This window comes from Pteronotus mesoamericanus, unplaced genomic scaffold (assembly GCF_021234165.1).
Source record: "Pteronotus mesoamericanus isolate MK-2021 breed Mesoamerican mustached bat unplaced genomic scaffold, CSHL_Meso_final contig_25, whole genome shotgun sequence".
In the NCBI taxonomy this organism is placed as follows: Eukaryota; Metazoa; Chordata; class Mammalia; order Chiroptera; family Mormoopidae; genus Pteronotus; species Pteronotus mesoamericanus.
The window spans coordinates 19,592,878-19,607,404 of NW_026555105.1; the positions used below are offsets into that span (position 1 = coordinate 19,592,878).

Consider the following 14,527-nt stretch of genomic DNA (forward strand, 5'->3'; position numbering starts at 1 on the left):
GGCCAGCTCTGGTGAGACCGAGCAGCCAGAATCCCAGGAAAACTGCTGGAGTGTGGTTCAAAGTAATAATTAATTTCCTACATTTCACTCCAGGCCAAACCAGTGAACTAAGTAACCTGGATGGCCTGGCACAAGGTGGGAAGTTGGGCTACAAGGTGCAAGACACCAGGAGATCCATGGGGAGCTCTGGGGAGGGGTAGATGAGGTTTTTAATCAGGAGCTGGCATCAGGTCAGATGCTGAGTCAAAGGGCATGGCTTCCGTCTCATCTGGGAGACCCAGACTTCCCTCAGACAGCCTCTAACTGGGTCAATCAGCTAGTCAGGCCCAGGTAAGCCTGCAGCCCAGAGCTGACAATGATTAACTACCGCAGGCCATCCCCCAAGGCCTCGGCAGTGCCAGCTTGTGCTGCCAGCCTGCCTGAGGGACATGTGAGCAGAGCACCTTCCCAAAGTCGGATCTCAACATTCAGGGAAAATCTGCCTCTAGAACCAGATCCCTGGGCCCTGGAGGAAGATTCAGGGCGGGGGGAACAAACCATCTCTGTGTCGCCAGCCACCCAGGTGCTGTGTGGTGAGCTGGGCAGGTAAAACACTCTTTCCAGTTGCATAATTCAATGTGAATTCATAGAATATCCTTCTCTATAGTTTTCATTACTCTAGGTTTTTGTGATGACATTAACTACCTTGGCTGCCTTACTGTCACAACAAACAGCAGCATGCAGAATCTGCACCCATGACTGAAAGATGCCCAGCTCAGTTCCTCTACCCCATCCACACTCTACACGGAGACGAATGAAGCCAGCCCCCAGGCGTGTACGGCTGCTGCTCCCTCGGCCTGGAAGCCCTCCCATCTCCCTACCACTTGCCTCCTTATTACTCAGATTTCAAAAACCACATCTCAAAAGCCAGGAAGGTTTCTACCACAGGCCTCTGCTTCACAGAATAACCATCTGCCCCTCCTCAAGTAAATATACAAATCATCTCACCCGATAATATAGTAATTTTTTCTGTGTTTACTAGATGCTAGGCACCCTTCTCTGCTTCCCCTGTATTAACTCACTCAATCCTGAAAGGTGGTAAATACTATTGTCCTTATTTTACAGATGGGCAAACTGAGACAGATAGATTAAGTAACACAATACATACTTCATCAATGTGACTTGAAGGGCTGGAGTCCAGGAAGTTAAGTAAGAACACACAAATTTAACTACATGCTCTTGGCAAAAGGAAGAAATTTGTGATCCTAGTGATCCAAGGCTGGCATTTCCCAGCTAATGTGGGTCCCCAACACAAGCCACTTGCTTCTTCTAGTGCGATCACTTCGGGGCTAGAGGATAAACTAGCTGGGCTACCTCTCTGAAAGAGGTGCCACCTTTCTATGGGATTTTTCCAGTGTAGGTGGCATTCAAGGTTTGGAACTGCGCCTTGCCACTCTGCTCTTGCAGTAGCAGTTCCCAAGCTCCGACTGTAAGCTCAAGGCAGAACAAACAAAACATCTCTTAACCTGCACCTCATCCTGAGGCAGGTCTTGTTATCCATCTACTCTTAACAGGCTCAGGTGAATTAATTAAGTCACCCAACAAAGTGGCAGCACCAAGACTCATGCCCAGGCAGTCCAGGGCACGTACCCGGAGCTACAGGAGACAAGGCTGGCGAGAATTATAAAGTTGTAACAACCCATCCTCCATCCCAGGGGCTACGGTTTTTTGGCTGAGGGATGTGATATACCAGCAGAGTGTTTACCTTGACAGGAGGTGGTGTTCTAACTTCCTGCTGCAGGGTGAACTCTGACCTTTTCCCAGAGGCTGGGGTTCAGCACGTGATGGACGAGTGGGCAGCAGTGCAAGGAGGGATCACCCTCAAGGTTCTCCCTGCAAGGCCCTGCCTCATTAGTGAAGGGCGCTTCTGTTCAGACTGAACCAGGTCAGGTGTGTCCAAATGCAATGTGGCAGACAGAAAAGTGAATGGCACCCCCAATTAGACTCAGGGAGGTGGCTGTGGAACACCCCCTCCCGCTAACCACCCATAAGGCTCAGAAGTGATTTCATTCATTTCCTCCAGGCTGGCACCAGCAACAGAGCCATTTCACAGCACCTTGTAAATGTTAATTGCATTAATTAAACTCACAATGCAGGAAGGGGGGTTGAAGGGTATGACCAGGAAGTGGTTGGGAGGGGGGCCACTTGGGCATCCCTGCCCCACCATCAGTCCCCCAGGGATTAGAGAGTCAATGAAATAAAAAGAGAGAGGTTAAGATGTTTGCACCTCCCCTATTTAAAAATGCCTTTTCCACAGCCTGTGGGAGGGAAATCTAGACTTCTGAATCTTTCCCTTGAAGGGTTCAAGTCTTTCTTAGCTGTTCCCACTGTCCAAAGATTCCAAAATAGCTGAGAAGGAGCAATTACTATGTACCTCACCGAAAAACAAGCGACTCATGATTGCCCCACTTTGCAGATGAAGAAACTGAAACTCAGAGAAAGCAGATCAGCAGCCCCCCTGCCCAGGCTCACCCAGCAATTAAATGATGGGAGATTCCGGCTTAATCCAGGGGACAGATCCTGAAAACACCTCAAAAACAGTGTGGTAAACATAGTTGTAAAAGTTAAGCCCAGAGAGGAACACCACCCAGGTGAGTGGAAAGGCAGGGAACACCAAGCAGGGAGGAGGGTGAGTACAAAGGCAAAGGGGCCTGGAACAGGCTGCCCAGCTGGGGGGTAGCAGAGCACAAGGTCCCAGTTCATTGCCTTTGCCTAATAAGAAATCTCCACTAAATTCCAGAAAAGATCAGAGTCACAGGAAAGCAGGAAAGCAAAAGCCTTCAGTGTTTTTTCTCAAACCCCAGTTTTATCATCTGTAAAACTGGGGTGACCCTGCCTAATTGATTCCCTGGGTGGTTAGGGCTCAGGATCCCAAAGTAGATGACAAAACCTGAGACGTGGAAATTACGCATTGTCGTGTCACTGTACCAGACTTCCCAGCTATGCCTCAACGAGGCAAAGCATCCCTTCCTCCCTGATGATTCAGAAGGCTTCTGAGAATTGCTGTGCCTCTAGGTCATTGGCTACATGCACCACTGTCTTCATACAGTAAAAGCTGGGCCTTGGCATATTTATCAGAATTATCAAAAGAATTGATCCCAGTAGGGGTTAAATTGGACAAGTGCAAAATATTGGCTATATGAGGATGTTCCTTGCAGCATTGCTCATAATAGCAAAATACTAACGAACACCTAGATGTTTGTCAATGGATTTGGATTTGGGATAAAATTATGCATCATTACCTTTTAGACAATTCACAGGAAAAAAAAAGAAACAAACATCTGAACAGACATGCCAACTTAAACTAGTTTATTGTCAAAATGTTTTCCCCTATATAGACAAAATGCAAGCAACCAGCCTCCTTCCCCTGCAGTTTATTTGGGAAACCCTTGGAAGGGTGTTCACATGGAGAAGGAAGCCAAGAGTAACGTGGAGAATGATGGGTGGCAGCATAAGGAGCAGAGGATTCTGGGAGCTGCCATGTCCACTCCTGTGGTCATGTGTGCCCCTTGACAAAAAACAGAGTCAAAGAGCCCTCTGCCCTCTCCCAGGGAGGTAAGGGAGAAAAGGAGACGGATATTCTGGAAGACCACCTTGGCCCCGCCCCTCACAGCGGGCTGGCTGCACCCACTGCTACAGCCAATGCCTTAAATCTCAACATTCTATAAACTGACAGGGGAGATATTGATTAAGCCTACCTAGTGGCCATCTGAAAGAATGATCTAAAATGCCAACTGTCCTTACCCTGTTACAACACAGGATTCTACTGCTAGAAATTGACCCAACCCAAAACTCTCACCAAGACCTACATGCAAAGATGGTCACTGCCAGCCCCGTTGGTCCATAGCAAAAGCTGCAACAAATGACCAAAAGGAGATTGGCCAAATTATAAGCAGCTAAACTGGAGGATACTACTGAGAGGTCAAGAATGAGGTAACTATTGTTAAATGAAGCCACATAAAGAGAAAAAGTCTGTGTAACAGTACAGTCCCATTTGTTAATTTGTTGTCATAGGCATTAAACCATGTTCCTCCAGCATTTTTTTTTTCTCTAACTGTAAAAAGTCTGATCTCTCGGGAAGGTACTTGTGGAGAAACTGACTCCCCCAGGTACTTTCACAGTCAGAAAGCAGACTTAGCCCTGGCTGGGTGGCTCCGTTCTTTAGAGCATCATCCCAGTAAGGCAACATTGGAGGTGCGATCTCTGCTGAGGGCATGGTCAGGACACGCACAAGAAGCACCAACGAATGCTAAGTAGGTGGAACAACAAACTGATGTCTCTAAAATCAATAAATAAAAATTTAAGAAAAAGAAAGAAAACCAACTTTAAAACACTGCTGTCCTAGAAACTTTTTTTTTTTTTAAATCTTCACCTGATTTATTGACTTTGATTTTAGGTGGGGGGGCGGGAGGGGAAACATCGATGTGAGAGGGTTACCTCCTGCGCACACCCTGACCAGGAATAGAACTGACACCTTTTTGAGGCATGGGATGCCTCTCCAACCAACTGAGCAACACGGCCAACACCAAGAAACATTTCTTCCTTTGAAAATGGTCATTCAAGTTTAGGCAACCTAAAATTATTTGCGTATGGTATGAGGTGGGAATCTCATTTTTTCCTACAAAGTAAGACACCTATAATAACAACTATGTCCCAACTCCACCTCTTTATAAGTCCCCCTATATACAGAGCCTATTTCTGAGCTCCCTTTCCTTGTTATTTATCCCTTGCCACCCCTTTCAGTAATCATAGCTTTATAAGTGCGTGTACCTGCTAGGGCAAGCCTGACCACCTTATTGAAAAGTTTTGTCAATTTTCTCCTTAAAGGTCTTGAATGTCCTGGAGTTTGTGTTTTCTTATTTCTAGTTCCCTCTGTTGGCCCCTAGATTTCTTTTCTACGGAGCATAGCTCTGCATGCAAAAATATTTAGACAGCATTTCTAGTTGTTTTAATATGGGAGGACTTACGGATTACCTATACCATAATCAGAGAATAAGTTCTTGTGTATTACTTATTTTTTTATTTTTGTATTTTTTTTAATAATTTCAATTTTTTGTAAAGGTTTTATTTACTTATTTTTAGAGAGGGGGGAAGGGAGGGAGAAAGAGAGGGAGAGAAACATTGATCAGTTGCCTATGCCTCTACACCACCAAACTAGGACCCAGTCCACAATCCACGCATGTGCCCTGACTGGGAATCAAACCAGTAACCTTTTGGTTCACAGGCCAGAGCTCAATCCACTGAGCCACACCAGCCAGGGCTATTACTTATTTTTAAAAAAGACAAAATTTTCACCATACAAAGGAAAACTAAGAGGTTGGAGGTAGGGGGAGTGGGTAAAGGTGGTCAGAAGGTACAAACCTCCAGTTATAAGATAAAACAAGTCCTGGGGAGATAATATGCAGCATGGTAACCATAGTTAAAGCTATATTGTATATTTGAGAGTTGCTAAGAGTGTAGATCTTAAAAGTTCTCATTGCAAGAAAAAAACCCTGTAACTATGTGAGGTTAAAATAAATGGAACTGGAGGGTTTCATGTCTACCCATCTCAGCACAATGGTGCAGCAGGCCTGCAGACAGAGAGCATCTTAACCCAACACATCTGTGCATCCTGCCAGGTCTGTGGGTTCAAGCCAAGTGGAGACAAAGATCCCAAAGAAATTTAACAGCACTTTGATCCTGGCTGGGTAGCTCAGATGGCTAGAGAATTATTCTGATACCCCAAGGTTATAGGTTCGATCCCCGGTCAGGTCACACACAAGGATCAACAAAAAAAAGGCATAAATAAGTGGAACAAATCGCTGTTTCTCTTAAATTAATAAAAAAAATTTTTTAGACATTTAATAGCATTTCAATCCAGATTCCACTCCTTACTAGCTGTGTGGCCTTAGGTAATGGTGACAATCATATTTAATATCAAGCAGTTACTCTGTGCTGGGCTTATAGTTCAACCTATAACATCCTAGGACAGTTCGAGACACTAGGAAAGGCTATTCTTACCCATTCATCAGAGAGGAGTTCTTGCTGTGCTTCCGGAAGCGTGCTCAGCACTGAGAATAAAGGGGAAAGGTCAGACACAGCCCCTGCCTCATGCAGATGCCAGTGGGTTCAGAGAGGACGGTAGGGAAAAGAAAGCTGGGAGACAGCTAAAAAAATAAGGTTGGTTCACCCCAAAACCTACACTGCTCTTACACTACAGATATCGTTTTGCCAAGAGCTCAAGAAGACAAGATTCCGCCAACACCTCTATACACATTTGCTCAGAATTTTCCAAATTCCGTCACCAGTTGCACACTGTCTCCGATGGAACCCAAAACAACCCAGACAATCTGTCACCAGCACCTGCCTGTTTAGGCATCCAACCTAGTTAACACCCCATTTCTCACCACATCCCAGGTGAGCTGGTTTCCTGCCACTCACTCTCAATGTCTCCCCAGGGTTCCAGTGCTGCAGCTGCATGACACTCAGGTAGACCAATGCCTACTTTTGCTGCTTTAAGCTAAGTCACAGCACGTGGTCATAGAGCCAAGGGGTCAGGGGCCCAGCACTCTGCTGGCTTCTGGGAATATTGACCAAAAGGCAGTATTCCTTCTCCAGGAACTAGAGGTCATTGGAGGCCTGGGCGTCAGCTCCAGTGTTGGCCCAAAGCATGTCCACTTGCAATAGGAAGCAAATGCAGCTAGAAACAAATGCTGCTTAGGAAGAGGCCCAATTAACCTCAGAAGGTGGGGCTGCAGGGAAGGATGAAAAAGAAATAGCTAGGTACTCTCCCCAACCCCTTCCTCAGCCTGTTCTAGAGGCAACTAGTCCTCTACCCAACTTGCAACAGAGGAGACCTGACAGAGGGAGAAGGAGAGGGGATGGACTGAGGAGGGCAGACTGAGACTTCGCCTGCAGTACCCTCTCCCTACAGAGGGTCTGTACCTCCCAGGGAGGGTGCCAGAAGATTCCTCTGCTCAGGAGAGTAAGACAGATCCAGCAGCAAAGAACTTCCTTCAGATTTTGGGGGACCAAAAGACAAGTTCAAATTGTTATCTCACCAAGAAACTTCAGTTTTCAAGCCCCAGAGACAATTTTGGTCCCTCTCAAATATGGAGAGAAAGTTCAAAGCTTAAATATTAAAAATGAAAAGAGTGCCCTGACTGGTGTTACTCAAAGGACTGGGTGTTGTCTTGCAAACCAAAAGGTCGCCAGTTCAAATCCTGATAAGGGCACACACCTCTACTGTGGTCCAGGTCGCCTGGTTGGGGGTATGCGAGAGGCAACCCATGGATGTTTCTCTCTCACTTTCTCCTGCCCTTCCACTCTTTAAAAATAAATAAAATAAAATAAAAATAAAAACAGTAAAAAGTACTATTTAGAAATAAATATTAGAGGGAGCACTAAACACTAAAATTAATATTCTCAGGGAGATTAAAAACAAGATGAAATTACAAATGGAATTTGTAAAACAAGAACTCTTCAAAGCACAAGACAAATGTTCAAATAGGGGGTTGGCAGCTAAGGATATCACCCAGGAAATAAAACATTATGGACAAATGGTCACAGAAAATTCTACCAGGCCAGGAGGCTCAACATCTGATTCAAGAGTTACAGGATGAGCAGGGGGGAAAAACACACTCGGGAAGTAAAGATCCAAGGAAATGCATTTCCTCCACCTTGGGATAGGAGCCCAGCCGGATCGGGCCCTCTTCCCCCTGCACCCCTCCCATACACCTGCTCAGCATCTACCTGTCCCCATAAGGAAATTCATTGGTTCAGAACCTTTTCTCATTGACAACTGTGTACCTGTCTCCTATCCATTCACTCTCAGTCATTTTTGGAAATGCATTTCTAATTTCCTGCTCATAACCTTTGCAAGGGCTATTGCGCCCTCCCACAAATTTCAGACTGTAAAAGACCATTTTCTGGAAAATTTAAGTTCAACCCTAGAATCACAAAACTAAAAAGCAGAGGCGTTGGAGGAGGGAGACAGGCAGGGGTTGACTGGGGGCAAAGGCATTAGACCACACTGACTAAATGAATGAATGGATGAAGTGAATAAAAATCTCTGTGGGTGAAGTGATTTAAGCAACTTGGTCAGGCAACCTGGTCAAAGAACAAGAACAGAAGTCAGTTGGTTGCAGATTCCAAAGAATCTCTTCCCATTGTTACCCAAAACTGTCCTCCATCTGCTTGTGAAACCAGGCCCATGGTGACACCAGTGTCTCTCAATTTAAGACTTCATGTTTCCTCAGCACTCTATCTTTTCCTTGGGTTCTTGTCCCTTCGGCTCCTAGTCTTGACTACATTCTTCTCTCTTCCTAGAAGAAAGTGAGGCCCCAAAATGGAAGAAAGTACAGGTAACCTTGGGACTGAGTTTACAGGTGGATTAGTTTTTTCTTAGCATCAGAAGGTAAATTTTATCTTCATTTGTATCAAATACAGGGAACATCATTTTTTAAAGATGATTTTACTTATTTATTTTTAGAGAGAGGGGAAGGGAGGAGAAAGAAAAGGAGGAAAACATTGATGTAAGAGATGTCAGTTGGTTGCTTGTTACAGGCCCCTAACCGGGGCCTGGCCTGGCAACCCAGGCTTGTTCCCTGCCTGGGAATGAAACCAGGAATCAAACCAGTGAGCGTTTGGTTTGCAGGCCAGCACTCAATCTACTGAGCCACACCAGCCAGGGCTCATTTTTTGAAATATTCAAATTCCCTATACAAAGTAGTCTCCCAATTCTTTGCTTATTCCCTGGAAAAACTCAGGAATGCTAATCAGGACTGCATTTCTTTCAGAAGTAAATCATAACCATTTTATCAATATTTGAATCTTTACTACATAAACTGCAACATTTAATGAACACTCAGCATGCATTTTTTAATTTGTAATGACTCGATTTATTTAAACTTCAACACCTGCCTTGACTGGTGTGGCTCAGTTGAATGGGCATTGTCCTGCAAAATGGAAGGTCACGAGTTCAGATTCCTGGGTTGTGGGTTCTGGCCCCAATTTGACGTTTCTCTCCCTCTCTTTCTCCCTCCCTTCCCTTCTCCCTAAAAATAAAATAAAATTTTAATTAAAAAACTTCAGCCCTGGCTGGTATGGCTCAATGGATTGAGAGCCAGCCTGTGAACCAAAAGGTCACCAGTTCAACTCCTGGTCAGAGCACATGACTGGGTCACCCCTGGTTGGGGGCGTTCAAGAAGCAACGGATAGAAGTTTCTCTCCCCCTTTCTCCCACCTTTCCTCTCTCTGAAAATAAATAAAATCTTTTTTTAAAAACCCCAAATATTTCAACATCCCCTGGGATTGGCCAACAATGCATCCATAGTTTACAGACTGAACACCTGAGGCTCAGGTGACCAGGTTATAAATGGAGCAAATAGGAATATAAATTCAGATTTGATTCCATAGCCCAAACCTCTTTAGTCTATTGCCTCAGACAAATAACATGAACCAACAAATAACAGACTTTTACAATATTTAGGGCCCCTGCCCCTCACCTAACTTAGCAACTAAATAACTTAAGCTAAAAGGCCCCTGGATTCCAATTAGTCCTCCTAGCAACTCTACTGGGTAGGTGTGTACTTGTACCCATTTCACAGATAGGAACAAAAATCAGAAAAGGAGTTGGGGTTCTGTCTATGGCTTTAAGGAACAGGATACATACAGCAACCCTACATGCGGGCCTCCTCTGCCATTTACCAGGCCATTTCCTCCAGCTACAGGCAGACACACCTGAACACCAGCACTGGGCTTCTTCCCAGCTGGAATGACAACTCTGTCCTGAGATAGTGGCAGATGTGATGTGAAAGTGTTCTGAAAAGAACTAACCACTAAGGTATGGAAGTGACTAGATATTCCAGAACCTCAGTTCCATCAGCTGCAAAAGGGGCCCAGTGGAAACAGTACCCGCTAAGAAGAGAGAAAAGTCCATCTATCATTTTGTAAAGAGGGCAAACTGCAAGGAAAATGAGGTATTCCGTATTCCTCCGGCCCCAGTCCACCAAGAAACTGAAAATTCCCCTCACTCTGAATTCATGACTTTTAAAAACTTGCTCAACACAAGGGCATGTCTGAGATGATGAGGTCCTGTACCTATCAAGGGCTAGGGGGAGGGGGCACTTTGCCATAGAGTAGGACCCAAAGATCATGTCAGATGAAATTGGAAAAGGTGTCTGGGCCTGGAGGCTGAACAGCTGGCATGAGAGCTAGTGTGAGACAAAGGATTCAATCTAAAGGTAAGTGTTCCCGGAAGAACTTGCCCAAACCCCACATAGGAAGCAAGTCCCTGGGGCTGCAATAATGAGGGGCCACAGGCACTTCTGGGTCATAGGCCCCACGTGGCAGGAGGAAGGGAAGGAAAGCACCCTCCCCCAATCTCACCTCCCTAGCTCCTCCCCTTCACCCCCTGCAGCTCCCAGATGCTCCCCCACCTTCCAACATTTGCAACGGATGGGGGTTATGCCTATGGCTTTAAGGAGCAGGATGCAGCCAGCCCCACACCTAGCCCCTTTGTCTCAACCCTCTCTACCCCAAATGAGAAAGGTAAAGTATCTTGCTTAACTCTGAAATTAGGGATTCAAGGTAGGCCCCAAACCTGGGTGGAGGGTGGAGGGTGGGGGTGGGGTGGGGGTGGGGGTGAAAATGGCCCCAACCCATAAGAGAAAACCACAGTTCCTTTCAAAAAGGAACAAAGGCACTATTTTCTGCCAACTCCCAAATTGAGTACAATTATTTGGAAAAGCTTTCCTAGCTGACAGGAATAGCACCTTGATGGAGGAAGGCAGGAAAGGAAGGGCCAGCCAGGGGTGTGCCTCCCTTCATCCCCAAGTCTTATTAACAGCTACCCTAAAGAGAGGAGCTATTGGTTAATTAATACAGATGTCAACATTCACCACCTGCTATGTCAAGCACTATCCCATTGAGTCCCCACCCCAGCCTGATGCGGTATGTGTTAGGAGCCATCACACCCATTACATATCTGAGGAACATGAAGGGTTAGAGGTTAAATCTCATAAACTGGTTTCATTCTTACACAACCTGGAGTTGTTAGGTATATTCCCATTTCACAGATGTAATAACTAAGACATGGGAAGCAATGGGCTTCCTGGGACAGACTTAAACATCGTCCAAAGATTCATGGATCCCCCTAAAGAGGGCAACCTGCTTAGCCCAGGTGCTAGGTAATGCCATGTAAGTGACAAATTTTTCTTCAGGAATTACAGTATGCCATTTCCATAAAATAGGTATCATCATCTCGACTCTGGAAAAAAATCAAGTCTGCACCTGGGGAGTTCAATGGCCTCCAGGAAAGCAGCAAAGCAGACCTCCTAGAGGGCAGAGGCAGGTAAGCCTCCTGGGCACTTTAAGTGAGAGCCCCAGCAGGATCTGCCTCCCAAAAACAATTGCCACCAGTTGGCCAAAACCCACAGTTCCAAAAATCAGAAGGTGGTTCAAGCTTTATACTCTGTCTTTAATTCTGCTTAATTCATGCACCTCTTGGCTTTTGCGGGAGGGCGGAGGGGCAAGTGGGGGAGGAGGGAGCACAAAGGCCCAGCCTGCCTCTCTCAGCCCAGGGGGTAAAGGAAAGAGGCAGGCTGAAGTACCAGGCCTTGGGCTGGGCCCAGAAGTTCTGCACCCTTTCCCTGCCGCAGGTGAGTGACTGCAAGAGGAAGAGCCGGACCCAAGACCAAGTCCTTGTTGCTAACTTGCTCTGTCCGCCCTCTGTCTTCCGCTTTCTCGCCTCGAAGTGGGACTCCACATCCACCCTCCCTCGCCAAACACATGGGCAAGGAAGGCTGTCTTCTAGGAGGTGGTGCTAGCTAGCAGTTTTGAAGCCTCAACTTACAAGTTTGGGAAGTGGGACCAGCCTCACCCCGGAAGAAGGAAAAAAATGAAAGTGAGCCCCAGGGCAGGTAAGAGTGGCGGAGCAAGGAAGCGCCGCCCCCGGGCCGGCTCCTCCCAGCCAGGTGTGCACTGGGAGAGCGCAGCTCCTCCCGAGGGCATCCCCGCAGCCCCGCTGCGCCTCGCCCTCGGTCCCTCATCTAGAGAGGACCCCAGGAGTCCGCCCCTCTGGCACGCGCCCCCGACATGCGCGCACCCCTCCGCCCACCTGCTCGCCCGCATCCACACTACTGGTTCTTTTCTACCCCTGGTAGGAAATAAAATTAAGTTCTCTCACCTGAACCCCCAGGTCCAAGTCAGAAGGAACGGATGCCGGACGCCCACCTTCTTGGCAGAATTTCCCTCTTCTATTCCGCCCCCCTCCCCAAGGAGGCTCCCTCTCAAGCCGAGGCCAGGTAAGGATACCTCCTCCCACTGAGGTCCCCTTATCTTCAGAGGGACACCTCCTCCCCTCAACTCTAGACCCCAGGAAGGACGCCCACTCTCCCTCCCTTGGGGTGAACGTCTCTCCTCACCGGGATCTTGAAATATAGCAAGGGTAGATCTTCCACTAGAAACCCTGGAAGGCATATTCCCCCGCCCCCCTCCCATTTTTATCTTTCTTGTCTGCTTCCCCCAATTAGGGTCAGGGGACCGACCTCAACTCCCCTAGCATGCCTGGTCTCCAGCCGGATGGGAGCCGCCTTCCCCAGGAGGTAGCTGGGACAGGGTCCCTCCGCGCAGTCCCAGCCCCGTTCCGCTGTCCCCTCCCCCATTAGCCCCCGGAGTCCCGGGACGGGCGAGCCTCCCCCGGACCACGGGGCGCTCACCTGCCGAGAGCCTGACTCGGACGCGGCTCCGCGGTCGAGCCGCGGGTCCGGACAGGCTAGCGCGAGGCCGGCGGGCGGCCGTGCAGAGCGCTCGGCTCGCGAATCTCCGGAGCCGATCGCCGAGCTGCGTTTACTTGGGCCACTTAACCCCCGCGCTGCCGGCCGGGCGCGGCCGCTCCCTCGTCGGCCTGCCAGTGGGCCGGTGGCGTAGGTCGGGGACGCTCGGAGCGTCCACGCGGGCTGCGGCCGGGAGGGGCAGCTGCTGCGAGGAAGCAGCGCGGGCCGGACACGGCAGAGTGAAAGGGTGGGCAGGGGGCGGTGCTGAGTCCCCTTGTAGCCCCGGCCGGGCATTCGCCCCGCCCCCCCCCGGGGGCGCCCCCGCCGCAGCCACTCAGAGCGGGCCTCCAGGGCTGGGGGGAGTGCGGGGAGGGGATGAGGGAAATTTGAAATCACTCCGGAGCCTCCCCTCCGCCCCTCCTCCACAGGCACCGCCTTTCGTCCCAAGGCCTGTTAAATCACCCACCGGGATACGAAGACTTAGTAAGGAGAGCTTGCAGACCATGCCCTAATAGTGGAGACCCACTCTGGGACCCCCTCTTCTCTGCCCCCAACCCCGATCCCGGACACATGCACACCGCTCTGGATGCGGTGGCCCAGAGAGGGAAGCGTTCCCATTGGAGTCACACAGCAAACACGTCTCTCTTTACCCCCACCTCCAGCTGCAATATCACCTGGGCGCTGCGATGCCCCTGCCGGTCAGCCATCCGGCTCTGGACCCTCAGACTAGTCCTTTCTTCCACTGAGGTCAGGCATCTTGAGGGGAGGGGAGGGAGAGCAGAGGAAGGAAAGGCAGTCAGGTCCCCGGCTTCCTGGGTTCTTGAGTACTGCTTTGCATCCCGGGCAGAAGGAGAAGCCTCATTCTGTTACAAGTTCTCAACTTCCTCTACCCTTAAAGGGGCACTGAACTATTAGAAAACCGCACTTCCTAATACTTGTGATACCTGGTATTTATACTTACATATTAGTTTGTTTGCCTGCTTATGTGTGTCTCCATGTATTAGACTGTGAAGGCCAGGTCTCAGTGTGTCTAAGCACACATATGCTCAATAAATATATGTTGAATGAATGAGAGAACAAATGAATGATGACATGATGGCCTCCAAGTCCCTCTAGTTGGCTCCTGCCTGCCTTTCCAGGCATCTCCTACCGTTTCCCCTCCCTCATATCACTCTAACCTTTTCACCTCTTTGCTATTCCTCAAACACATTAGTCATGTTCCTGAACATTCTTTGCCCATATCTTTGCATGGCCGGCTTCTCACCATTTGGTTCTTTCCCCAAAGTTCACATTCTAGAGAGACTTTTCCTGACCACCCCACCTGAACGGTCTACCCTTTCTATCACTCCTATTCTATTTCATTCTCTTTGTAGCACATATAGCTCTTCAAATCATTTTGCAGTAGTCCTTATTTACATCTTTGTTTTCTTTTTCTTGTTACACACACAAACACACATTATCAACTCTATTTCATGAAGGAAGAAAACACCTGTCTATGATGTTCAAGCTGTATTTCCAGTGCCTACAGGAGGAGTTCAATACAAGTCTGATGACTGAATGAGTGAGCACAGGTTTCCTGCCTCCAGGGCTCCAGTTCTCTAAGTAAAACCACAGCTTTCTTCGTTCACCTCTTACCAGGTATTTGCAAATAAGTAAATGGCAAATTCTCTGGAAGCTGCAAACATTTCTAAACTTACTTGCTTTTGTTCAACCTAGGAACCTGGAGAAAGGCT

The 14,527-nt window shown here is 48.0% G+C and overlaps 1 protein-coding gene across 1 annotated transcript in view; it reads right to left on the reverse strand.

Moving 5' to 3' along the window:
- Nucleotides 1-12,812, reverse strand: part of DNMT3B (DNA methyltransferase 3 beta) — a 38,142-nt gene extending 25,330 nt beyond the window's left edge. Inside the window, exon 1 of the mRNA XM_054573437.1 lies at nt 12,738-12,812. The gene's annotated coding sequence lies outside the window, so the exon portion shown is untranslated. The remainder of the gene's footprint in view (nt 1-12,737) is intronic.
- Nucleotides 12,813-14,527: the final 1,715 nt, after the last annotated feature.